This window comes from Musca domestica, unplaced genomic scaffold, assembly GCF_030504385.1.
Source record: "Musca domestica strain aabys unplaced genomic scaffold, Musca_domestica.polishedcontigs.V.1.1 19, whole genome shotgun sequence".
Taxonomy (NCBI): domain Eukaryota; kingdom Metazoa; phylum Arthropoda; class Insecta; order Diptera; family Muscidae; genus Musca; species Musca domestica.
This window is the reverse complement of record NW_026712245.1, coordinates 5539754-5565586: the sequence shown is the minus strand read 5'-3', so window position 1 is coordinate 5565586 and position 25833 is coordinate 5539754. Positions and strand designations below refer to the sequence as shown.

The 25833-nt window shown below is 34.4% G+C and overlaps 1 long non-coding RNA gene across 1 annotated transcript in view; it reads left to right on the top strand.

Annotated features, from left to right (window-relative positions):
* Positions 1–25833, top strand: part of LOC109612356 (uncharacterized) — a 211432-nt gene that overhangs the window by 105635 nt on the left and 79964 nt on the right. The window contains exon 3 of the long non-coding RNA XR_009341993.1: positions 4216–4274. This is a non-coding gene — a long non-coding RNA (uncharacterized LOC109612356). The remainder of the gene's footprint in view (positions 1–4215; positions 4275–25833) is intronic.

The following is a 25833-nucleotide window of genomic DNA, read 5'->3' as shown; positions in this document are numbered from 1 at the left end:
GTGGGAAATATCATCAAGTTTAAAAATAAGTTTAGATTTGTTCGAATTGATCACCTTTGGCAAGAATTACAGACTTCAAACGGCCAATGAAACCTTCACACGCCGCCCGAATGTTGCTCTGCGGTATTTTGACCCATTCCCGACGAAGCGCTTGCTTGAGGTGAACGACACTTTAGTATTTTTTAGTGTCAAACTTGCTTTCCAAAATACTCCAGACACAACAGTTCAACGGATTGGTATCCGGAGATATTTATGGTCTGGAAATGAAGCGAGGAACCTCATTTTGTAACCATTCTTGGGTGCCGCGTGCTGAGTCCTGTTGGAATGTCCAAGGTCTACGGCCAAAATATTTGAGTGTCCAAGCCTTTAATACACCCTCCATAATATTTTCGGGAAAATGTTCTGATGCCACGGTTGATTAATATGAGCGGAGAGCGACCATCATCTGTTATGGCGGGCCACACCACCATGGCCGGCTTTTGAGTTCTGGTGGCCAACCTACATTTTTTCTGACATTTTCAGCTGACCTGCTTGGAAAGTAAACACCATCATTTTGTTTGTTTACAAACTGCTGGACAACGAATGTTTTCTCATCGGAAATTCGGCAGTTCACCACTTTCGGGCAAGCGAAGCAACTCTTTAGCTCTTTTGAGTCCATTTTCTTTCTGTGGCGGTGTAAGTTCTTGCACTTTCAATGGCTTTACTCCGAGCTCATTTTTTCAATATTTGCCGAAGCGGGTTTCGATCAAGTCGCTTCTTTACTTTTCGAACCATTTCTGCTGATGTTACTGTTTTCTTTTGTTCACTTCCTTGATATTTATAAGTCATAATGGGTTCTAGCTCCGGTGGCGAAATATTGTATGTATAGGTCGACGTTTTTTTATAGCCCTCATAGAACGGTACCTCGCGATATTCGGTATTTTGATGATTTTTACCAGATTTTCTTAAGGATTTGTCTAAAAATTTGTATTTGTGGATCATAATGGGTTCTAGCTCCGTTGGCAGAATATTAAATATTTAGGTCTACGTTTTCCTATAGCGCACATATAGCGATACCCACCGATAGTCAGTATTTTGATAATCCTAGTCACATTTTCCCACGAAATTGTTTCAAATTTTGGATTTAAGAAGATTTGGTAGATGACAATCCTTGAAGTATAAAATTGTCTCTGGACTATCCCGTTTTGGTATGGCCCCCATATGACAGCCTCACCCACTTTATGGTTTCTGGAAAAATTTAACAGCATTACCCAAACGGCCTTACTGGTATTTGTGGTTTAAAGTGGAACTCGCTTGAATTCAGATACTTTTACATACTCACTCACTTCCTAAGGACCACAGACCAATCAGTCTATCATCCTTCCTATTGAAAACAGTAAAGGCTGATAGACATATAAATCAGATTTCTACTACCCACGACTACCCCAACTCTTCATAAATTGGATTGATACAATGCTTAATAGCAGAATTATCAACTCAAGCATTGGGGGAATGTATTAGGAAATCAGTTACCAGGGGCACGCCACAAGGCGTTGTTCTATCACCACTGACTCTCTGGCATATACTCATAGATCTAGGAAAAACTGGGGCAAAGGTAGTCGTTTATGCTGATGATGTTGTCCTGTTGATTGCTGGGGTAGGGGAGGTAGGGGAGGAAACCAACACACTAGTGATTATATCTCAGCACTTTGACCCACCTGACATCCACATACCTGATAGGGGCACCTGGGCCCACAAAAATCCACATTTCTGCAGCATAGTTGTCTATACCGACGTTTCAAAGATAGAATGCGGTACGGGGCTGGTGTCTTCTGTGACACTCTTAATGTTCGCGAATCCTATAAGCTTAGAAACGACTGTAGCGTATCCCAGGCGGAAACTTTTGCGGTCAAAAACGCCATAGACCTGTCGGTAACAAGAAACATGGAGGCTATCAGTCCGGTGACTATAAACTCCTCTACTATCCAGTGTAAGGTTGTTTTGGACTGCAGGAGATCCTTGGAAAACTCTGGGTTGTCCATTAAGCTCTGTCGGTTTCCTGGCCATTGCAATATTCCAGGCAATGAGACTGCAGACGAATTGGCCAGGCTAGGATCCAAATCGACTACCATTGAAGTTGAGAACTCGGTTAAACCACCTCTATGCCATTTCCTACAGCTTATTCATAAACACTACTCGGAGAGAATTCAACAAAAATGGCTGGACGAAAGGGGATGCAACATCACTAAAAGAATCTAGCCCACACTCTCGGAGAAGAGAACAAAGTCGCTACTATAATTGTCTAAACCTGACTTAGAACTTGTGGTGGGTATTATCACAGGTCACTGCAAGGTGAGGGCAATAACCTCGAAATGGGACAGCGGCATCATTGATTACTGTAGAATATATCAGAAGAAGTTGAGACAGTCGAACATCTGCTCTGCCACTGTCCAGCACTCATTAACGTGAGACACATGTATATTTTTCCAGTAGGCAGGTTAACTTCGTAAATAGGCCATGTAGGTCCACGTTTTTATTTAGCCGCCCATATAACAGTACCTCCCGATATCCGGTATTTCCATGATTTTAGCGACATTAATCACCAGAATTCTTTCAAATTTGGTATTTAAAGTTAGTTATGGATACTACAGCCTATGACAGAAAATTGTCTGTGCAGGTCCACGTCTTCGTATAGCCCCCATATAACGGTACCTCCCGACATTTGGTATTTTGATGATATTAGCGCATTGTTCACCGGAATAGTTTCAAAAGTGGTATTTGAAGTTCGCAATGGATACTTCAGCCTATGATAGAAAGTTGTCTATGCAGCTCCAGGACTTTGTATAGGCCCCACACATAACTGCCTCCCTAAATTCGGTATTTTGACGATTTTAGGTACAATATTCATCAAAATTGTTGGAGATGTCGTATTTGAAGTTCGTAATCGATGCTACAGGATATAATAGAAAATTGTCTATACAAGTCCAGGTCTTCGTATAGCTCCGATGTAACGGCACCTCCCTATGTACCGTGTTTTGATGATTTTAGCTACATTATTTACCATTTATTCAAGTTTAAAAATTGAAATGGTAATGGCTTATAACAACAATGTAGGTCCACGTCGTGTAATCGCCAATATAACGGCTATATTCGGTATTTTTAAGATTTTAAAATAATTTTTAACGGTTTTTATTTTTTTGAAAATTTCCAAATTCGTTCTAATGGTGAAGGGTATTCAAAGTTCGGCCTGGTCGAGCTTACTGCTTTTTAATATTAATATTTGTTACCTCTAATATTCTCGTAGAAAACTTTCATATATTAAAAATAATATATATACATATCTGTGGATTTTAATACAATCTAGTTTGTTTGAATCCACATAAAATTGAAATGTAACAAAAATAAACTTTTATTTGTTTAGAAAACTCAGCAGTAGCAACAACAACAAGAACTTATTTTAAATACATCAAAACTTGAGCACGTTTTTCATTAGCATTTTGAGTAGTTATTTTTGTTTGTTTTTTAACAATGGAATGGTGGAATAACCAGCAGAGCATTTTTACCTGTTTGCTCCCGTATTACGTTAAGGACTTGACAACGTTTTTTTTTACTGGTCCACTGCTCGGTTGGGCTATTAAATCAAATACCGTAAAATTGTTTTCCTTTAAATTTTGTTTCTGATGATATTTTTTTTTCTGCGTTAAACGTTCAGGTCGTTTGCGATGAAGAATTGAGGCCTGGTCGTAAAATAAAAACTCTCGAGGAAGGCTTTTTGTTATTCATGTTTGCTTTATTTTTTTCTCTCAAAAAAGTGATGGTGGTAAGGGTAGGGCCAGGATGGCCCAAACTTTCTACCCAAATATCATTTAAAAATCGTAAAATTTCATTCGCTTTCTGGAGCAGAAAATCAACGCAAAAGGCAAAATATGTAAAATAGGGCCCATTCACTCAGTGAGCGATTTCATTTCATAGATAAGTCTAATGAAAATGAGTTTTCTTTGGTAAAGACCCTATTTTTCATCATTTTTATGAAGTTCGTGTAACAAATCTGTTGTGTGCGTGTGTGTGTGTATGTGCTTCTTTTTCATCTCTCGAATTTCAAAGATAAAATGGAACTCATTTTTTGGTAATTCGTAAAGCCAAGCATGGGGTAGAAAGTACGTTTTCATAGATTATCATTGTTCGTTTCCAGCCAGCGACTGACATATTTTTGTTGTTTTCATTGTCTCATTTCAGGTGGAGTGTGGTGCAGTCATAAATCCCCAAAAAACATGAGCTATGGCTGTAAATCTGCGGTAAGCCAATGTGGAAAATATCTCATTTTCATATTATCTCTTGTGCTATTTTATTTCAAAGTGTGTGTGTGAGAGAGGATGTTTTTGTTAAGGGAAATTCTCTATGGTTTTGTATCTCTTGCTCTGTGTGTGTGTTTTTCCCTTTTTACTTGAAAATCTAATAAGTTTTCTTTTTCTTCCATTCTTTCTTGGTTGATGGCAAATTTATAGTAAGTCATGTTTTTGCTCTTGGCTGGCTGCCTGCCTGGCCACCAAGAATCTAGGCGTGGTGGGAGCAACAGTTTATTTAAAAAGTTTTCCGTTTCGAATTTTTCATTCTATTACACTTCTTTGGAAAATTTATTTAGCAAGTAATGTACTTTATTAGCGTAATTTTCGTACACATCAATGATTTTGAGTTATGCCCAGAAATTTTGTAAGGACCTACAGAAGTCATATCTGTCGTGAACATTATGTTTTGCTTTGGTTTTTTCTTTTTGCCGTGTTCAACGATGCGTTTGAGTTATATTGGAAAAGTTGGATGATAATATTTAATGACATTTTGAAAACAAAAATAGGTTATGAAATAAATTTCAAATGGAATTCAAAAAATATATTTTTAAGATCCTGGTGGAAAAAAATGTTGCGCAAGAGCATGTATTTGTTTTTGTTCTGCTTATATAAGTGGGTGAAAAATTCCGTTTGAGAATGAAAGCACTTTGTAGGTATATCGACATTCCAAAATGAATTTTTTATAGTCGAGCACTTGAATAATGACTTGATATATTTTAAGTTTTCTCATGTCGTCTCTATTACTTGTTGTATTGTTAGGAAACTCTCCAAACCCCGACTTATCTGACTAAACATCTAACATTCTCAACCTATTTATACCCTACACCACAAAGTGGTAAGGGTATTATGTCTTTGAGCATTTGTTTGTAACATGGAGAAGGAGAAGAGGATATTCATAGAATAACTTTCTGAGTCGATTTACGCATGTCAGTCCGTCCGTCCATGCATTCTTGTGAACAAAATGCAAGTCGCATTTAGTATTCGATTGAGATGAAATTTCGCAAACATTATATGTTTGGTAATCGGTGTTAATCGGATCAGATTTAGATATAGTTCCCATATACCTTTAACCGATTTCGGGTTAATTGTGCACCAAATGAATAATCTAAGTCAAAATGATCTGCATTTTGGTACATTTGACTTAATTGAGCCTAGAAGCAAGTTAATCAAATTTGGAAAAATCGGTTCAGATATAGATAGGTTTATTCAGGTTTATTGTGCAGCAAATCGACTGGATTTATCCTATAAACCAAATTTGAGGTAAATCGATTCAGATATAGCTATAGCTCCCAATTTGGGGTTTAAAGTCCCTCATTCCACAACAATGATCTTTCGTACGAGATATCAGATACACGTCTGAAATAAGTTTTTTTTTGTCAAGGTCTATTCAGCTTTAGATATATCTCCCATATATATCCTCAACCAATTTCGGGTTAATTGTGCACCAAATAGCATATATCAGAGCAAATGACATTAATTTTGGCATATCCAACCGAATTTTGTCTAGAAGCAAGTACATTGAATTTGGTGAAAATTGGTACAGATATAGTTACAGCTTCCACATATATGTTTCATCCGGTTTGGTGTTCAAGTCCCTCAAGTTCGTAATATGCATTCGACAACAATGATATGTGGTACCAGATATCTTTTAAAGCTTGGAAATACCTCTACCAAATTTTATCGAGTACGGCTAAGATTTGGATATAGCTCCCATATACATAATCCGATTTCTGGTTTATTGTGCAAATAACGGCTAATATCAGCCCAAATGGAGTGAATTTCGGGACGTACGTTTCCATTTTGTGTAACTCGTCTCCGATGTATATTTTTTTAATATAATCCTTCTCCAAGTTATATCATGCACTCTATAGCAAACTATAACTGCTCTAAAGCCAAATGTTGATGGGTGGTATGACCTACTTGAAATAAATTCTTTTATTACGGTAGCTCTACTAAATATGCACAGTGGTGCAGGGTATCATTTAGTCGACCCGCCCGACTTTTGACTTTTCCTGACTGGTTTTTCAGTGGAATTGGTACATAAAATTCCGCCTTTGGGGTTTGTACGTCTTTCAAATGAATTGAGATAGAGGCTAAAATCTTCCGCAAATAGGTAAGGCTATATCAACGTCCACATTTTCATACAGCTACCAAATATATCTACCGATATTCGGTATTATTATGGATTTAGTCACATTTTCTAATTATATTATTTAAAAATCTGTATTTAGAGTTCGGAACGGGTTCTAATTCGAGCACGTATTGGGTATTTCCTTCTGCGGCAGATCATTGCCTTACAGCCTTCATATAATAGTACCTTCCGATATTCGACGTTCTGATAATTTTAGCCACATTTTTCATGGGAGTCGTTTACATTTCAGTATATGAAGTATGCAATTGGTTCCCTCTTCTTTGATCGATTATTTCTCATGACCCATAAAGCGCTGCCTCTGAATACTTGTTATTATTATCTCAGTCACATTTTTAGCAGATTTTTTATACTTTCAGCCACATGGCTAGAGAGGGTATACATCATTTGATACATCCAAAACGTGCCTCATCAAAATAACGATTTAAGACCATAGTTCTCTTTGAACCAAATCCGTTTCAGGACATTTGGCATCGATCTAGCGATGTTCGTCCGTCCGTCTGCCTGGTTGGTGCGCACAATAACTCTCGTAGGGAGCATCCGATTTGTTCCATACTTATTACATCGTAAAATTATTATCAAACTTCGGAGAGGGACCATATCGGTCCCCTCCTTCTAGTACCTTCCCCATAAAAGTTCGAAATTTTAAAAAAAATATTTTACTGCGCAAAAAATGAATTTTTCTCCAACTTTATATTTGCATCAGTGCTAGGTCGGGTACGAAAATGAACAATATCGGTCAACTCCATCAAGTATCTCCCCACAGAGGGTCTAAAATTTGAATATTCATAACTCTTATAAAATGCAAGATGCAAGAGTTTTTCTTCAAATTTTGAAGTATGAAAATGGAATACGCTATATCTGGTATCAAACGCACATTTCCACATTTTCCAAAAATTTGCACATATCTCTTATAAAGTATAGGAAGTAGTCGATATAGTCCAAATCTGTAACGTTCTCATATTATCATTTCAGCCTTAGGTCAGATACGAATTAATATATATTGGCCAACTGCTTCGGAACCTCCCCAATAAAGTGTCAACAGTTTGAAAAGTCGGAAGAACCGACTAATACTATTTAACTTGTTTTTATTTGTTTTACTAAAATTTCTTCCAATATTGGTATTCCGAAATTTAACAATTCTACTTCTTCCAGGAACGAATTATTGCTTAAAATTTACGATCAAAAACTTATTTAAAATTCAGTTGAAAAATTGGACAAAAAAACAATCACGGATGCATAAAGATTACGCAGAATACATTTGGAAAACATGCGGTATGTTTCAAACAAATCCTGCAGTAATAATGTAATTCAATGCAATAGACAGCCAGGATCCGGGATATTCAAAACCATGTGGAAACTAACACAGCCGACTGCTGCTGTTGCTGCTGCACCATCATCAGGAGCAGCAGACACAGACACCGCAAATGGTCGCTGGTTGGCAATGAATCGAGGACAAGTATTTCGTGAATTTATTATTGTAGCCAAGAAGAATTTTTGGTATAAAATATAACCTAGGATTTGTAGGACGGATACAACGGGTAGGCATTCGAAATGCATATTCAAATGTTGAGTTGATGTCGTGGCATGACAAATGCTTTTGAAAAAAAACTGCCACACACCATTTAACACGTGGATAATATATTGGTTTCGACAAGCCGTACGGAATGGGTGATGGTTCGAAAAAAGGAGAAACAACATATGAAATGGTTTTATTTTCAAAATTGTTTTTGCATATAAATTTCCAAATAATTTTGACTTCTGTTTTTTTTTTTTATTTTTTGCATTTCAATTTCCAAATAATTTTGTCTTGTCTTTTGATGAATACAACCAAACAGTATGAAAACGTTAGTTGGTATTGGATTTCTTTGTGGAAACCTTTAAAATGTCTCCCTTTCGACAATGAAATGCTAATTGCAACTCATTGATTTGACATGTGTTTTGACGCCACGCGACATAACACCACAAGTGCCGCTGCCGCCACCGCCCATCCAACCATTCCGTCATCCACCCATCACATTACGGCCGATATTAAATTACAATTACAATGTTGACACATCCCATACTAAATCTCCACTTTACATGAACATAACCTTTTGGAAATCCCTCAAATGTTTATTCAATTTCAATTGAATTTTGACCAGCGAAGTGTGAAGCGAACCCAACAAGTTCGATGGGTGTGTTCGACGAGTAGGAAGTGATTACCACAACACACTTGATTAGCATAGTTTATTTAGATGTTATTCGGTTATCATTTGTCATTAAATGGTGTTGCTGTTGTGCTGTCATAGGTTACTGTCACCACTGTCATATAATGTGAAACTTTATTGGTTTCAATTAAATTTAACTTCATGTGTTTTTGTTGTTGCTACATCGAAATACGTTGCAGAGTCATCATAACCTTTCCTTTTTTTCGCTTTTGAATATTTCATAAACAAGCGACACATCAACACTTCGATATGGTTTTCATGAAATATTAATTTACGGTCCAATGAGTAGTCCTGTCGAAAGGATGGTATTACGTTGAGGGTAAATTTGAAAGTTTGGAATGGTGCTCGGAAAGTAAAAAAATCAGGAAAGGAACAAAATCATAATCTGAGCGAGAGGAAATTCATTATCCAAGTTTTTAACCTGCGCTTATTGTTACGGAGTCTGTCTAAATTCTATTTTAAAAATCAGGGTTCTTGGGTAGGAAGGTTTTTAAAAATCAACCCTGTTTTGACCAGGATGTGAAAAGTACTCGAGAAAGCTCTTGAAGAAAACATTTTTTTGGCCTGGAGATCTTAAAAATATTTTACAAGATAATAAAAAACCCTGTAAATATCTTTGAAAAAAAAAAAAATAATTTAAAAATACATGTTTATTTGACCTTATATATCTTTGGAAAAATGTATTCTGAAAGCATTTAAATATCCTAGAAAAATATTAAAAAAAATCCTTGAATTATACTTGAAAAAATATTTTTAAAAATCCACGTTTGGTTGACCTTATATATCTTTGGAAAAATATTTTCTAAAAGCCTTAAAATATCCTTAAAAAATATTTTTAAAAATCCTTTAATTATCCTTGAAAAAAATATTTAAAAAATCCACGTTTAGTTGGCGATATATATTTTTTTCAAAAATATTTTTTTAAAACCTTTAAATATCCTTGAAAAAATATTTTAAAAATTCATTTAATTATCCTTTAAGAAGTATTTAAAAAAGTCCACGTTTAGTTGGCGATATATATATTTTGTTTTAAAAATATTTTTTAAATACCTTTAAATATCTTTGAAAAATATTTTAAAAAATCCTTTAATTATCCTTGACGAAATATTTCAAAAAATCCACGTTTAGTTTACCTTTCCTCTTTGGAAAAATATTTTCTAAAAATCTTTAAATTTTTTAATTTTTTTTTAAAAAGCCTTTAAAAAACTATTTTAAAAAATCCTTTAGTTATTCTTGAAAAAATATTGAAAAAATCTTTTAACTGACCTTGTATATCTTTGGAAAATATTTTCTAAAAGCCTTTACTTATCCTTGCAGAAATATTTAAAAAAATCCACATGTAGTTTGGATATATATATAAATTTCTAAAAGCCTTTAAATATTTTCTAAAAGCCTTTAAATATCCCTGTAAAAATTTAAAAAAAAAATTCGTAAAATATCCTTGAAAAAATATTTAAAAAATCCACGTTTAGTTGGCGATATATATTTTTTTGTAAAAAATATTTTCTTAAAATAAAGTCTTTAAATATCCTTGAAAAAATATTTAAAAAAATTCTTTAAATACCCTTAAAATAATTTACAAAATCCACTAAAACACCTTTAAATATCCTTAAAAAATAATTTAAAAAATCCTTCAAAAATGTTTTAAAAACATCCTTCAAAGAATATTTGAAAAATCCATGTTTAGTTGTCCTTAGATACCTTTGGAAAAATGTAAAAAATCCTTTAAATATCCTTAAAAAAAATATTAAAAAAAATTATTTTTTCTTGAAGAAATATTTTAAAAAATCCATGTTTAGTTGTCCTTAGATATCTTTGGAAAAATGTAAAAAATCCTTTAAATATCCTTAAAAAAATATTAAAAAAAATTATTAATCCTTGAAGAAATATTATAAAAAATCCACATATAGTTGGCGATATATATTTTCTTTTTTGGAAAATATTTTTTAAAAGCCTTTACATATCCTTGAAAAAATATTTTAAAAATCCTTTAATTATCCTTAAAAAAATAATTAAAAAATCCACGTTTATTTTACCTTATATATCTTTGGAAAAATATTTTCTAAAAACCTTTAAAATTCTTAAAGAAATATTTTTAACATTCCTTTAAAAAAACTATTTTAAAAATCCGTTAGATATTCTTGAATAAATATTTAAAAAATCCACGTGTAGCTGATCTTATATATCTTAAATATTAAAAAAATCCACTAAAATACCTTTTAATATCCATAAAAGATATATTAAAATATACTTGAAAAAATATTTTAAGAAAATTCTTGATATAATATTAGAAAAATCCATGATTAGTTAGTTGTTCATGGAAAAAATATATAAAAATAATAAATTCTTAAAAAACTATTTTAAACAATTTAAAAAAAAATGTTTTAAAAATCCACGTTTGGTTGACCTTAAATTTCTTTGGAAACGTATTAAAAAAATCCTTCAAATATCCTTAAAAAAATATTTTAAAAAATCTTTGAAAAAATGTTTTAAAATTTACGTTTAATTGTCAGATAAAAAATTAAAAATCCACGTTTAATTGGCTGTAGATATCCTTAAAAAAAATTAAAAATCCACCTTTAATTGGCTGTAGATATCATTGAAAAAAAAAATTAAAAATCCACGTTTAATTGGCTGTAGATATCCTTGAAAAAAAAAATTAAAAATCCACGTTTAATTGGCTGTAGATATCCTTGAAAACAAAAAAATTAAAAATCCACGTTTAACTGGCTGTAGATATCCTTAAAAAAATATTTTAAAAATTAACTGGCTGTAGATATCCTTGAAAAAATATTTTAAAAATCCATGTTTGAGTATCTGTAGATATCCTTAAAAAAAATATTTCAAATATCTTCGTTTTGTTGGCTAGAGATATCCTTGAAAAATTATTTTAAAAATTCACGTTTTGTTGGCTACAGATCTTCTTTAAAAATTATTTTAAAAATCCAAGTTTAGTGGGCTAAACATATCCTTGAAAACTTATTTAAAAAATCTATGTTTTGTTGGCTAAAGATATCCTTGAAAATTATTTTAAAAATCCAAGTTTTGTGGACTAAACATATTCTTGAAAATTTATTTAAAAAATCTATGTTTTGTTGGCTAAAGATATCCTTGAAAATTATTTTAAAAATCCACGTATTGTTGACTAAAGGTACCCTCGAAAAATTATTTAAAAATTTATTTTTGGTTGACTAATGATATCTTTGAAAAATTATTTCAAAAATCCACGTTTTGTTGTTTATTTTAAAAAGGGATGTCCTTGAAAAAATGTTTTAAAAATCCACGTTTAATTGGCTGGAGTTATCCTTGAAAAAATGTTTTAAAAATCCACGTTTAATTGGCTGGAGTTATCCTTGAAAAAATGTTTTAAAAATCCACGTTTAATTGGCTGGAGTTATCCTTGAAAAAATGTTTTAAAAATCCACGTTTAATTGGCTGGAGTTATCCTTGAAAAAATGTTTTAAAAATCCACGTTTAATTGGCTGGAGTTATCCTTGAAAAAATGTTTTAAAAATCCACGTTTAATTGGCTGGAGTTATCCTTGAAAAAATGTTTTAAAAATCCACGTTTAATTGGCTGGAGTTATCCTTGAAAAAATGTTTTAAAAATCCACGTTTAATTGGCTGGAGTTATCCTTGAAAAAATGTTTTAAAAATCCACATTTAATTGGCTGGAACTATCCTTGAAAAAAATGTTTTAAAAAACCACGTTTAATTGGCTGGAGGTATCCTTGAAAAAATGTTTTAAAAATCCACGTTTAATTGGCTGGAACTATCCTTGAAAAAAATGTTTTAAAAATCCACGTTTAATTGGCTGGAACTATCCTTGAAAAAAATGTTTTAAAAATCCACGTTTAATTGGCTGTAGATATCTTTGAAAAAAAAAAAATAAAAATCCACGTTTAATTGGCTGTAGATATCATTGAAAAAATGTTTTAAAAATCCATGTTTAATTGACTGTAGATATCCTTGAAAAAATGTTTTAAAAATCCATGTTTAATTGACTGTAGATATCCTTGAAAAAATGTTTTAAAAATCCAAGTTTAATTGGCTGGAGGTATCCTTGAAAAAATGTTTTAAAAATCCACATTTAATTGGCTTGAGGTATCCTTGAAAAAAGGTTTTAAAAATCCACATTTAATTGGCTGGAGGTATCCTTGAAAAAATGTTTTAAAAATCCACGTTTAATTGGCTGGAGGTATCCCTGAAAAAATGTTTTAAAAACCACGTTTAATTGGCTGGGGGTATCCTTGAAAAAATGTTTTAAAAATCCACGTTTAATTGGCTGGAGGTATCCCTGAAAAAATGTTTTAAAAATCCACGTTTAATTGGCTGTAGGTATCCTTGAAAAAATGTTTTAAAAATCCACGTTTAATTGGCTGGAGGTATCCTTGAAAAAATGGTTTAAAAATCCACGTTTAATTGGCTGGAGGTATTCTTGAAAAAATGTTTTAAAAATCCACGTTTAATTGGCTGTAGATATCATTGAAAAAATGTTTTAAAAATCCATGTTTAATTGACTGTAGATATCCTTGAAAAAATGTTTTAAAAATCCAAGTTTAATTGGCTGGAGGTATCCTTGAAAATTTTTTGAAAAATCAACGTTTAATTGGATGGAGGTATCCTTGAAAAAATATTTTAAGAATCCACGTTTTGTTGCTAAAGATATCCTTGAAAAATTATTTTAATAAGCCACGTTTCCTTGGCTGCGGATATCCTTAAAATATTTTAAACATCCACGGTTTGTTGGCTAAAGATATCCTTGAAAAATTATATAAAAAACAGGTTTTGTTGGCTAAAGATATCCTAGAAAAATTATTTTTAAAATTCACGTTCAGTTGGCTAAAGATATCCTTGAAAATCTTTTAAAAAAATCCACGTTTTGTTGTCAAAAGATGTCCTAGATGGCTAAAGATGTCTTATCTTATTTTATAAAAACCTTTAAAAATCCTTGAAAAAATATTTTAAATATCCTCCAAAAGTATTTTTTAAAAGCCTTTAAATATCCATGAAAAATATATAAAAATCCTTAAAAAATCCACGTTTTATTGGCTGTAAATATACTTAAGAAAATTATTTTACAAATCTACATTTGATTGTCCTTTCATATCCTTGAAAAAATATATTACACATCCTTTAGCTATCCTTGAAAAACGTCTTAAAAATGGTTTAAGTACCCTTCAAAAAATATTTTAAAAATCCACGTTTCGATTCAAAATTTTGTTTCACAGATCATCACCACTGTCTCCGCATACCGACTGTCTTAAGTATACTCTCACAGAAAAAGTGGATGATTAACATTCAGTTTGTTTTAGCTTTTTGAAATGAAGTGGTAATGGTATCCCGGAATTTTTGCCCCGTGTTCATGTGTCTGTGCACTGCAGTGTGGTGTGGCTAACAGCAGCAGCAGCAGTAATATCTGTTTATTTACAAGGATAGAAGGATTCATGTCATAGGGAAGAATGAAAAAACAACCACACCATACCCTTAGCGCTGGTACGATATCAACATAAATGTCATTAAGTCAGTCCCGCTTGCTTTGTTGGAAAGGTTGCTGCGGTCAACCGCACTGTGACGTGTTGTGGTCACAATTTTAGTTATATTTTTCCATCATTTGCATTTCAAAAAGTTCACATGACGAGAAAGCCACACAAGACCAAAAAAAAAAAAAGGAAAAATTGTTGCTACATGATAACCGAAATAAGAAATAGAGTTACAACAAAGGGAGGAGGTGTGTTGTGATAATATGTGCAAAAATTATATCTGTATGCTTGTCATGGGAATATTTAAGGATATTACAATTTTTATTAATGAATATTTTATTAATTAAAAATATAGTTTTTTTAGTATTGAAATTCTTACAATTAAACAATTGTTGGGCTTTATTTGAAATTCTTAATATTGGTAATAAGTTGTGATTTAAAATCTATTGAGTAAGGAAATCTTCATTGCTTTTTTATGAGAAATAATTTCAGATAAAATGTTAATATCTCTGTGTGAAGTATAGAAATAATCTTTTGAATAATCTTTTCTACAATCTGAAATGTATTGACAAAACAGAACTCTAACAAATTCGTGTAGGTGATGAGACCCACATGAACCACCCTTGTTGGCGGAGCAAATACAGCTCCACACAAATTAAAGGAAATCTCCAAATCATATATCATAATTATGAGATCAGGTATCTTGGTTTCTTAAATCAACTAAGGCGAAGAGAGGTCTCAGTAAATAGACAAACAGCCAACATAAGCTTTTATTATACCCTCAGCCATATGGCTAGATAGGGTATATATCATTTGATACGGCCAAAAGGTGCCTCATTGAAATAACGATTTTAGATCCTAGGTCTCTTAGGACCAAATCTGTTTCAAAAGTGTTTGTCTGGCTGGCTGGTACGCAGATAACTCACGAAGAGAATATCCGATTTGATGCAACCTTGGTACATCATAATATTATTCTCAAAATTAGATCGAGTTCGGAGATGGGCAAGGTCGGTCCACTCCTTCCGGTACCTCCCCCATAAAATGTCAACATTTTCAAAGAAAATAATTTACTGCCTAGAGAGAGAAAGTATAATCAGATTTCGCCCCAACTTTGCTTATCCTAATACAGGGTGACATGAAAACTACGATTAACTTCAGACTGCTGTCATTTCTAAGCCACTCGTCCGACAGCTGTTAAAATTATTCCAGTGTACAAAATACTTTGTACATACTTTTGAGTGCGGTTGAGGCGCTGGGAAAAACTAGCAATAAGCAATAAATATTCAAAAATTACATATTTCCCAGCCGCCATAAAATACCACATGTGAACAATTCGGTGATCTTGTGCGCTGACGCATACGATAATGTGTCAGATAATAAAGGTTATGACCCACACGCACAGATATCGATGCGCTCAGTAGATGCACAGGATCACTTGAATGAAATGTAAAGCAGCCCTGCAATGTTCTCCATTCAATATTAGAATAGATAAGAACAATTGTGTGGCTGCGACTAGGTTAAGTTAGATTATTTTCAGTAGTACGTAAGGAACAAATATTTTAAATAAAAACAGAATTGAATCAACAACCAAACCGTTCGGTAGGTTTTCTCTTCTCATTCACCAGTGACAGCTCATTATATTGCTTACAAGCGTACAAAAGCATTTTGGTGAACATTTTCCAGAGAAAAAGAGGTTCGTGATGGAATTCAAGCGTAATAGTGTGATTTCTTTATATTTGGATGGAAAACCACAAGTGGCTATCGTTAGAGCACTCCAGTATCTAAATGTGAATAAATCTTTTGTGTCTCGTACCATCGCTCCTTACCGTGATGCTTGCAGCGTAGCCCGACGTCAAAAAAGTGGACATAAGAAAACAGCAACATCGGCAGAAATGGTTCGAAAAGTAAAGAAGCGACTTGATCGAAACCCTCGTCGCAGTGGCCGAAAAATGGCCCGTGAGCTGAAGATATCGCAATAATTCATTCGGCATATATTGAAAAATGAGCTCGAGGTAAAGTCATTAACATTCCAAAAGTGCAAGAACTTACATCGCAACAGAAAGAAAATAGACTCAAAAGAGTTAAAGAGTTGTTTCGCTTGGCCGAAATTTGTGAACTGCCGAATTTGGTTTTCTCCGATGAAAAAAAAATTCGTTATCCAGCAGTTTGTAAACAAACAAAGTGATCGTGTTTACTTGTCAAAGAGGTCAGCTGAACATGTACACCTTCGGTTGGCCACCAGAACTCAATTGCCGGCTATGGTGATGGTGTGAGCCGCCATAGCAGCCGATGGTCGCTCTTCGCTCGTATTAGTCGACCGTAGTCGGAATAAATGCCGAATATTATCGCAAAAATATTCTGGAGGGTGTATTAAAGCCTTCGGCACACAAACATTTTGGCCGCAAACCTTGGACATTCCAGCAGGACTCAGAACCATCGCACTCAGCACGCGCTACCCAAGAATGGTTACAAAATGAGGTTCCTCGCTTCACAATGGCGCTGGAAATCTCTGGATACCAATCCGTTGGACTATTGTGTCTGGAGTATTTTGGAAAGCAAGGTTGGCACTAAAAAATACCAAAGTGTTGATCACCTCAAGCAAGCGCTTCGCCGGGAATGGGTCAAAACATCGCAGAGCAATATTCGGGCAGCGTGTGACGGTTACATTGGCCGTTTGAAGGCCATAATTCCTGTCAAAGGTGACCAATTCGAACAAATCTAAACTTATTCTAAAATTTTATGCGATTTCCGACATTATATTCTTTCATTCAATAAAATTAAAAAAAAAATCGAAAATTATGGTTTTTGACTTTGTTGGTGCGAAAATGGTTAATGCCGATCCTCTCCATCAAATGCCTCTCACACAAAGGGTCAACATTTTGAATAATTATTACATTATTAATAAAATGTGATGTAAAAGTCCGATTGTCTTTCAATTACACGCATTGCAATACTTTTAGTAACCCAACGTCTGGTGTGAATATGGAATATATCGGCCCACTCCTTCTCCACAAAGGGTCAAAATTTTGTACATTCATGGAGCTCATAAAACGCGAAATTAACACACAATTCCATTCAGACTGGGCACGTCTCAATATCGCTATCAGCACAAAATCTGTTGTAAAGTTGATGGAGATCGGACCATTCTTTATGGTACCTCCCCCACAAAGGGTCAACGTTTTTAATAACCGACATATCCTCACACCAGACCTAGGGTTAGTAAAAATATTGCGATGTGCGTAATTTGAAGAGTTATAACCATTTAAAATGTTGATCCTTTGTGGAGAGGAACTTGATGAGTTGGACCGATATTGTCCATTTTGGCACCTGACCTAGCACTGATGTGAATATTAGGGTAAGGAATTCCCCTCATAATGGATAATCTTTTTATGTAATCATAACGCATTTCAAAATATATGTATATACATCTCTTGGCAAAACTGAGAAAATTATGTAGAGATGTTCTGCATTTTTTCAGTAATAACCGATTATTTTCAACCTTCTGAGAATTCAAAATGTAGTTCGTTTGCATTACCTCTTATTGGATTTCTCATGTTACTCCCAAATTTTTGAATTCATTAATATCGTTCATCTACTAGGAGTATACAATATTTTGGACATAAGCATCAATGAAACGGTCAGAAGTAACCTTTTCGTGATTTATGACTTTGTCAGGATTAAAAATATTTGCGGTTTAATGGAAATTTTTTTATTTTTTACATAAAGTTATTGACATTAACAGTGTTCTGACCAGCCCTAAACTCTAGCCCCATACTAAATTCCGCGTCGATTGGTCTATAATTGTCACCTGTAGAGCAACGGCAAAATCAGGATTTTTTTCTGTTTTTCGTCTATTTCAACCCTTACATATTTTGCGATCACATTTTTAAAGCAATAGGGTACCGTTCTGACCTTAACCCCACCTCCATTATAATTTCATGAGAATCGGACCATAATTGCGACCTGTAGAGTAATTTAAAATTAACATGGACAGACGGACGGACAAATCGACTTAGCTCGGCGAGATAGGAAGACCCATATTCTAGTGATTTTCTGACCAACAATGGCCGATTAAATAAGTACCTATGTATGATTGGAAATGCAGTTTGTTTATGTTACCTTGCAATTGCTTCTAAGCCTGAAGTGGCTTTCACATTTTGCTAGGGTATCATACTTATTAACATTCTTCAACTACTACAACAATATTCAAATATCATACCTTAGCCACGATAAGCCAAGATATCCTTTCAACTTAAGACCCTCTTAATTATTTATTAATTCTACACTTGAAAGTTGAGTTTGAGTTTTTGGTTAATGTTTTTATTTTAACAAATTTCAACTTTTGCCTCCTACATCCACTCACCCGACTCGGAGGCCAGCCAATGCAAAAAAAAAAAAAAAAAAAGAAAAAGTCACCAGAATAAAACTAGAAAAGTTTCATCCAGAAGAGGTTGCATTTAATGGGCTTTCAAAGTAATTACATTTCATTCGGTGTTAAAGTTGGTGCAACTAAAAGGCAAAAGCGGCGAAGACGACTGAATAAATAAATACTTCAATGAATGAATGAAGCGGAATAAGCGTTGGAAAGTTTCCCCACATCAACTTACGCCGCATAATAAGCGCAATACCTAGACGAAAAGAGTAAAAGTAGAAAGTGAATGCGAATCCAGATGGAACTCCACCAACTACTGGTTCGTAATCACACCGAGTGCCACACCGAGGGAGTCTGTTTGAATGTGAACGTTTCATTTCGAAATGCAAAACTTCAATTAAGAAATTCCAGTTGAATGTTCTCCATTTGTGGTGTTGTTATTGGTGTTGTTGCTGCTTTGTTGTTATACTTTTGGTTTTTGAATTTGCCGAGATTCGAGATTTCAAGTGCGAAATCTAATTGTTTGCTGCCGTCTGAACTTGGCAAAGGAGGTGGCCTTTAAATAGGCAAATCAGGCTGTTAAACAGATACTCGGCTTGAAAGTAACAGCAACAACTTGTCTGAGTGTGTTTCACACAAACACACAGACCTGCACACTCTCACCATTATCTGTTGAGGAGAAAGGTCCCATTGTTGCCGGCATTTGTAGTCGTCTCTCATACGAATAAGACTTGTCTAGTTGTTGGTGTTCTTGTTGCTGTTGGGACACACTTGAACATGTCCTGTTCACATTCTCAATTTAACAAAGCAGATAATTGCAATACAATGCTCGAGAGCTCGTCAGCTCCTCCTGTTTGCCTGCCAAGGAATCGTGAGTTATAAAATTTGCAGAGTTGTATTTGGATAGGAACGATATGTTGGCTGGCTGTCTGACTGTCTGCCTTTCTCTAGTTGCACAACTACAACTACCATGTGCATATTACTCATTCAGTTGACGTTGTTCCTCTGTTGCGCACACTCAACCAAACCTTTGGCAACAACTATCGACAAATGGGCCCAACATTAGCTTTGAATAAAACTATGCAGACGGAAGATGACTGACATTGTTTTTGTTGTTATTGTTGGGTGAAAAAAAATATGCTACCACGTGTTTGTCTGAAGCAAAAAAAAAAAGAAAGGAAACGGCACTGCAACATAAAATACCGCACTATTTTATTATGATGTTGGTGTTTGGATAAAGGGGATCAGTGGCGATTGAACGAAATTTTAAGCGAAATTTTGGAGTTAAAACATATTCCCATGTAAAATATTTGATGGGGAAATGTAGTAAAAATTCGGCAGGATTTTTATAGCTTCCGCTATTCTAAGGAGGGTATATTAACTTTGTCATCCTTTTTGTAACTCCTCGAAATATTCATGTCAGACCCAACAACGTATACATATTCCTGAAAATTCTAAGTTGATTTAGAAACCTATCTGACTGTGAGTTTGTCTGCACATCTGTCTGTTATAATCACGTTATCTTTAGAAAAAATTGAGATGGAAGGCTAAAATTTTGCACACATGTGTATTTTGTCAGTAGACAGGTTAGGTTCGTAAATGGACTATGGAAATGGTACCTCGCAAATATTCGGCATTTGATGATTTTAGCGATATTTTTACCGCAATTGTTTAATATTTCGTATTTAAAGTTCGAAGTAGGTACTACAACCTATAACAAAAAATCGCGTATTCAGGGCCTTGTCTTCGTATGACCCCGATATTTTTTCCTGAATGGTTTTAAATTTGGTATTTGAAGTTTGTAATGTATTCTAAAGCCTAAGACAGAAAATTGTCCGTACAGGTCCACGTCTTCATATAGCCCCCATATAATGGTACCTTCTGATATTCGGTATTTTGACGATTTTAGTGGAATTCACCGGAATTCTTCCAAATTTCATATTTGCAGTTCGTAGTGGGTACTACTGCCTATGGCTGAAAATTACTTGGCCCCCATTGAGGAGTTTCATTAGAGGGGTAATTTTCTACAGATTTTTTATAATTTGTCAAGTTCCTTCAAAATTGTGGAGGCTATCAGTCACTAGTCATTATCTATGTTTCCATACGTCCATGTCGGTCGGTCATCTGTTGTAATCACTACAAAATCATAATAGCAAGTGATACGATTTTAGCCACAGTTTCCAGCGTAATAGCTCAAAATTCGGCATTTAGAGTTCATAGTGATTTCTACATACCGTAGCAGAACTTTGCCCTAAATTTCACATCTTAGTGTTTTGTAAAAGGTTCTACTCTTACAGCAGAACAATTTTTATATAGGTCAACCCAGTCTCCCGATATTTGATATTTTGATGATTTTAGTCTCATTTTTATATCCTCAGCATATGAATAAAAAGGGTATATATCATTTGATATTTTTATTTATTATATTTTATTTTATACCCTAGGTCTCTTTGGACCAAATCCATTTCAGGACATTTGGAGTCAATCTAGCGATGTCTGTCCATGCGCACGATAACTCTCGCAAGGAGTATCCGATTCGGCCCGAACTCGATACATCGTAATATTATTATCAAAGTAACATCGAGTTCGGAGATGACCAATATCGGTCCACTGCTTTTGGTACCTACCCCTCAAAATGTCAAAATTGTCAAAGAAAACAATTTACTGTACATTAAGGGGAAGGATAATCCGATTTGTTGGAACTTTGCAAATCCTAATATTTGCATCAGTGTTAGGACAGGTGCAAAAATTGACAATATCGGTCCACTCCACATAACAATCTTTTAATTAACCAAAGGTCAGGCGTTAAGATAGGATACATCGGCCCACTCCTTCTGCTACCTCCCCCAAAAAAGGGTCAATTTTTTTTTGAATATTAAATCCGAAATAAGTACACATTCACATTCTCTTGATATTTTAAACATAACAATATTTTAATTAGCCCGAAATCTGGTATGAAGATGGAATGTATGAGTCCAGTCCTTCCGTTACCTCCCCCACAAATGGTCAAAATTTTGAATATCCGCGAAGCTCATAAAACGTGAAATTAACATCAAATTCCATTCAAACTTGGCACATCTCAATGTTTCTATCCACACATGTTCTGCTACAAAGATGGTAGAGATTGGACTACTCGTTCTGATACATCCCGCGTAAATGGTCAAATTTTTGAATAACCAACACGTTTAAAAAATCCGAAATAAGCCTCGGTTTCTCTTCACATTTAACATATCCCATTATTTGTACTAACACAATATATGCTGTAAAGATGGGATATATCAGCCCACTCCTTCAGGTACCTTCCCCTCAAAGGCTTCAAAATTTTGAATCACAAAACGCTCAAAGGACGCGAAATAAGCACCCAAATCTTTTCAAATTTCACACATACAAACATTTTTGCTAACACAAGATCTGTTGTTAAGATGGAATATATCGTCCCAATCCTTCAGGTACCTCCCCCACAAAGGGAAAAATTTTGAATATCAACGGCGCAAATAAAACGTGAAATTATCATCCGATTCCATTCATACTTAGTACATCTCAATATTTTCATCAACTCAAGACTTGTTACAAAGATGGTAGAGATCGGATCATTTCTTCTGGTACTTTTCCCACAAGAGTCAACGTTTTAAATAATCAGAACAATCGTAAAATAAGCATCCGGTTCTCAAATTACAAACATCATTAATCCAAAATCTGCTGTGAAAATAGGCTATATCGGTCCACTACTTCTGGTACCTCCCCCACAAAGGTTCTAAATTTTGAGTATATGTGAAGCTCATACAACGGAAAATTAACATCCGACTACATTCAAACTGACAATGTGTCCATCAACACAAGATCTTTAATACAGAGAGTACAGATCGGACCATTTCTTCTGTACCTCCCACACATAGTGTTCAAGATTTTTGAAAAATAAACACTCAAAGAAACTGAGATAAGCATCTAATTCCCTTCAAATTTCACAATACAACAAACGCAAGATCTGTTGTGAAGATGGTATATATCTTCTCGGTCCGCTATATCTTTTAACTCACGAATATTTCCGCATTTTCCAAAAAAAAATGCACTTATCTCATATATAGTATAGGAAGTAGTCCATATAGTCCAAATCTGGCATGTTTTAATATTTATATCCGTCTTAGGTCAGACACGAATTGGTCAATATTGGCCAACTGCTTCAGAACCTCCCCATAAAGTGTCAACGGTTTAAATAATCATAACTGAAGGCTGGGGTATAGATCTGTCGGCAAAACCGACTGATACAATTTTACTTGTTTTCTTCTAATTTTATAATAATCCATTCCAAAATACCACCCTTTTCTAAATATTTTCACTAAAACTACAAGTCAACACAAATAAGACCATGACGACCATCACCGTGACTAAGGTCGACGGTAATGATGTTGGGTTCGGAACACGTTTGTATTGTCTGCCAAGTAATTGAAGTTGCTGGGCTGGCTGGCATCTATCCGAACACAAAAAGGACAAGTGCAAGAACAAGCATCGGGACACTAGAAAACTACAGTCGAAATACATTTTCACGTCTAGAACAAATGCAACGGATGAGAACATTTCAGAAAAACTACATTGCCTTTCATGTAAAATGTAAATGTCATAACAAGTTACCTTTCACTTTTGTTGTTGTTGCTGTTGTTGGTCTGTTTTTCTGATGTTTTTAGTGTGCCTGTTGTTTGTTTCGAGTGGTGTTTGTGTTGATTGTTTGCATCCTTGGTATTGTTGGCTGGCATCCTTTTCTATAGTTTCCGTTTGAGTTGCCTACTAAAATTAAATATGGCAGAGGATTTGCGTCAGCGTGGTGGGATATTTATTTTGAAAAAAAAAATGAAAATGCAATTTTATAATTTTTTGATGAGTGTACATTTAAAGAATTCTATTCGGGTTGGTGGTCTTAATTACATAGGTCCATAAAAAAGAAATTTTCTAGAGACCTTTTAAACATAGAAATTTATCTGGGAACTTTCAGGGACCTTTTCCAGCTATTTTATGGCTGGAATGAATTTAAGAAAAAAATAAATCAATTATTTTATTTTTTGTGATAATTTTTAGAAAATGTTAAAATGTGTCGGAGGTGCCAGATATAGTCGACCGAAGAATTCCGTTTCCATACTTAATCTAATACAGATATAAAATATTGGTAGGGACAAAATTACAGAAAATCCAACGTTTATATTCAATTTTATGCGAAATAATAAATTCCATATTCATATCGGGTTCCGTTAAAGATTCGCTCACTTGTTTCGAATTCTTGGGGGAGGTGCCAGAATTAGTTGATCGATATATCCCATCTTTAGATCAGATCTTGTGTCAGTAGAAAAAAATGGGATGTGTAAAATATGAAGAGAACTTGATGCTTTTTTTTGGATTTAATAATCGTTTTGGTTATTCGAAATTTTGACCCTTTGTGGGGGAGGTACCAGACGGAATTGTCCGATCACCACCGTCTTTATAACAAATCTAGTGTTGATGGAAATATTTAGATGCACCAAGCCTGAATGGAATCGGATGATAATTTCGCGTTTTATGAGCATCATGGATATTCAAAATTTTGACCCTTTGTGGGGGAGGTACTTCATTGAGTGGGCCGATGTACACTCTCTTCACAGCGGATCTTGTGTTAGTAGAAATAACGAGGTGTGTGAAATATTGACCCTTTGTGGGGGAGGGAGCTTCTTGAATATTGAGAATTTTGACACTTTGTGGGAGAGGTACCAGAAGGAGTAGACCGATATATTCAATGTTCACACCAGACCTTATGTTAATAAAAATAGTGTGATGTGTGTAATTCGAAGACAATTGGACTTTTACATCGCATTTTATAAGAGTTATAATTATTAAAAATTTTGACCCTTTGTGGGGGAAGTACTTGATGGAGGGGACCGATGTTGTCCATTTTCACACCTGACCTAGCTGTGATGTAAATATTAGGATTTGCAAGGTTGCAGCAAAATCGGATTATCCTCTCTCTTTCTGTGCAGTAAAATATTTTTTATTTTTATACATTTCGACCTTTTGTGGGGGATGTACCAGAAGGAGTGGAACGATATTGCCCATCTCCGAGCTTAATCTAAGTTTGATAATAATATTTCGATATACTAAGTTTGGACCAAATCGGATACTCCTTTCGAGAGCTATCTTGCGCAGCAGCCAGCCAAATAGACAGATGGACGGATATCGCTAGATCGACTCCAAATGTCCTGAAACGGATTTCGTCCAAAGAGACCTATTATATAAAACCTCTATTTCGATGATGCACGTTTTGGCCGTATCAAATGATATATTCCCTCTCTGTGGGCATACAAATATATAAATGTTAGAGGATTTATTCAGGATATTTTTAAGAGGCCTTTTTGAGAAATTGTATTTATGGTATAAATGTTAAAGCGGTTACCTCTTAAAAGATTTTCAGAGGTCTTTTATACAAAGAGACGGTTTCATATATATAAAATGTCGTATGAAAGTGTTTTATACATCACAGGCCTTTTGAAGCTCTTTCATAAACTGAAGACTATCCTTTATAGGCTATCCTTTAGAGGCTTCCTTCTGGAGATCTAGACCTTAAGAGAGCCTTAAATTTTCCCGCTTCTAAATGTGCACTGTAGCAATTATATTATTCCTTTGAAACAAAATATCAAACCCTCACAACTCTTCCTTTCCACTTTTCTTGCCAACTTCTATAACCTCGAAACGCTCTTCCAAAAGAAAATTTCATTTTCCTCCTTTGTGTGGGCAGAATATTGCGGAATATTTCTAACTGTGGTTTGGCATCGTTGCGCTGGATTTTTTGTTTAGCCGTAATGTGAGGTCTCTCCTCCATTTTGGCTGGTGGTTAGTTCGGTTGCATCATGACTTTTCATATAATTTCCGCATCATAAAGCTGTGAAAGTAATTTTCCACTTGAAATACCGCCTTTTGCTTTAGACGGTTGTAGCGAAAGCCAAAGGAAAAGCAATGCCACATTGGTGTCATAAAGACTTTACTGCCAGTATTATTGTTGTTGGCGATGGTTGGTGGCTTTTTCTTTTACTTTGTTAATAGTCTGACGACTTCTTGGCCAAGAAAGTATAAAGAAGACAAAAAACACTCTTTACTGCAACACTTAAACTGAAAGAGCCATAAGAAATGCTGAAAGGTAGTCTCTATGGTTATTTTCAAAGTCAATATGATTTGTGTGAAATAATAGCTAATAATTTGAAAAGGGGATGGGAATGATGAGAGACTAATTTTATAAAAAGACGAAATTCCAAAATTTCCACACGACTTGAGCAAGAAAA